Raw genomic sequence first — 2,649 nt, 5'->3', positions numbered from 1 at the left:
AATATAATGAAATTATACTTTTAATATACATTCCTCTTATTGTAAGTGAGGCAAATATATTTTGATGTCTGCTTTTTCTTTGGCTAATTGTCTCTATAGCCTTTGCTCATTTTTTTACTGGTTAAACCAACTTGTGAGGGGTTAGTCAATCTTTTGTCTGTGTTGTGAGTTGTGAACATTTTCTGTTTCTTTTTCACCATTGGACTTCACTTATGATAGCTTTTTCATGAAAACAATGTATTTTTCAGTAGTGCAATTTCTCTTTTAGCCTTCCAGGTTTTCCGTCATGCTTGGAAAGGCCTTTCTCACTCTGAAATTATAAAAGTTTTTTCATGTTTTCTACACCTATGTATGTGTGTTGGGCTTGCTTTGTTGTTTTTTAAATTTATTTTTAAATTTATATCCAAGTTAGCATATAGCGCAACAATGGTTTCAGCAGTAGATTCCAGTGATTCATCCCCTACATATAATACCCAATGCTCATCCCAACAAGTGTCATCTCTAATGCCCCTTGCCTATTTAGCCCACCCCCCTACAAACCCTCCAGCAATGCTGTTTGTTCTCTTTGTCTCTTACGTTTTGTCCCCCTCCCTGTTTTTATATTCTTCTTGCTTTCCTTCTCTTATGTTCATCTGTTTTGTGCCTTAAAGTCCTCAAAAGAGTGACGTCATATGATATTTGTCTTTTTATGATTGACTAATTTCGCTTAGCATGATACCCTCTAGTTCTATCCAATGGCAAGGTTTCATTCTTTTTGCTTGCGACTAATACTCCATTGTACATATACACCACATCTTGTTTATCCATTCATCCATCATTGGACATTTGGACTCTTTCCATACTTTGGGTCTTGTCAATAGTGCTGCTTAGTTTGCTTTGTTTTTTCACGTGTTTACCTTTGATGCATTTTTAGTATTAGATTAGTATTTTTACTTAAAGTTGTGAAGAAGGGATTCAAATGTCCTTCTTTCCAAAAGGTGTCCAGTTGACTTAAAGCATTACCTATGTCATATCACATTCATGAGATTTATACATATTCTTCTGTCCCACTCATTCATGTGGGTGTTTATGTGATAGTTCCATATGTCTTTGACAGAACAACAGATTTATTGGGGGCTCCACACATGCACTCACAATATCACCCAACAACTACATGGTTACTCAGTGTGCTGAGGTGGCCTCTGTCTGAGGCTGGGCCCAGGGGCAGTGGGGTGTGGTCTTCTCCCCAGTGGCCCAGGGCCAGCTGGTGCCTTCCTCCCTCCCGGGCAGCTGTGGAAAGCGGGTGATCAGGGCACCCCAGCAAGGGTGGAGGGGCTGGCTGCCCTCACCCCAGGAACTGGAGTGTCCATAGCTCTTTCACCATCTCCTGCCTGGCCTCCGGAATCTCGCTGGCCAGGAATGCCTCGACCACAACTGTGTAAACAATGTAGAAGTTGACCACCACGTCTAGTTCACAGACATTGTGGAAATACTCCTTTAAGACCTCCATGAAGCTGTGGATGGCCTACCATGGAGAAATGATCTAGAAGTGGGGAGCTTCCCCAGGGTTGGTGTGACTGATCTCGCACAGCAGTACGCGTGCACCTTTTCAATCAACTTGTTCCTCGTTATCCATGAACTGCATGTCCCACGTGGCCAGGTGCATCTTGCCCTTGTGGTTGAGGACATAGCGGATCGTGGGGACCCCTGTCCGGACCGGGTCCAGTGGCTGCCGGGCAGCTCCAGCTCTGATACAGTTTATTTTTTTTCTCCCGATGGTTTTAGGGATTGTAGACATGTAATGTATTTTAATATTTGGTAGCCTACTTCCCCTTATTTATCATTTTCATCATGTTCTGGGTTATTCCTTTTAGTGTATTTTTCCATGAAAACAATTCCTTAATTGCATGGTGATATTACCGGTCACGAAATGTGATTAGGATGACACCCTGGGGTGTTTGGGACTTTTCCGCACTTAAAAGAAGGAAGTGGGAGGTAACCTGGCATCCTAAAAAGAAAATTGGCCCTCAAAGGGATGAATTTCCATCTCAAACCTGCAGAATATTCTGTGGCCTTGATCCAAGCTATGAGGATGCTTGAGTAGAACTGACCCAGGGGGTGAAGATTAATGTGAAGAAAAAGACCCCATCTTTTTTATAAGATCATTTTCTCTCTTAACAATTACAGTAGGTCAGGGCTCTCAGGGTAATGGAGCCTCTTTAGTGATTAGGAATCATGCATACTTTGATTGTTCATCTGTGCTAGTGTTTTGGTATAATTTGCGGAAAAGCTATTTTTTCCTTAAAGCATGAGAGGGAGTAGTAGATAGGATTCAGTCCTTAGAGGTTTTATTCACAAATGTTGTGTTAGGCTTTTCCATAATTTCACACAACCAATAAGTCTAATGAAAGTCCCCTAGAAGCACATTTTGTTGCTTTTCCACTGCAGTTTCAGGACTGTAAACGCACATTTCTATGTTCTGACTAGTGCACAACAATACCTAAAGCCTTGGGCCTGGCTTGTATTGAAACTTTCCTACTGGAGGGATCAAAGGCATTTTGCTATTATTCTTTCTCCATTTTCCTGAGATCCTGGGAGATCCTGTGGAATCTCTTGTGGTCCATACTTACAACATTCTTGGGTTTATTGAGGTTTTGCTGTTATTATTTA

At 41.5% G+C, this 2,649-nt stretch overlaps 1 pseudogene; it reads right to left on the bottom strand.

Moving 5' to 3' along the window:
- Positions 1–1,324: 1,324 nt before the first annotated feature.
- On the bottom strand, positions 1,325–1,777 carry LOC115293447 (annotated as a pseudogene).
- Positions 1,778–2,649: the final 872 nt, after the last annotated feature.

The sequence above is a fragment of the Suricata suricatta genome, chromosome 6 (assembly GCF_006229205.1).
Source record: "Suricata suricatta isolate VVHF042 chromosome 6, meerkat_22Aug2017_6uvM2_HiC, whole genome shotgun sequence".
Taxonomy (NCBI): Eukaryota; Metazoa; Chordata; class Mammalia; order Carnivora; family Herpestidae; genus Suricata; species Suricata suricatta.
Note: the sequence above shows the minus strand (reverse complement) of the source record. Positions and strands in the feature narration are given on the sequence as shown.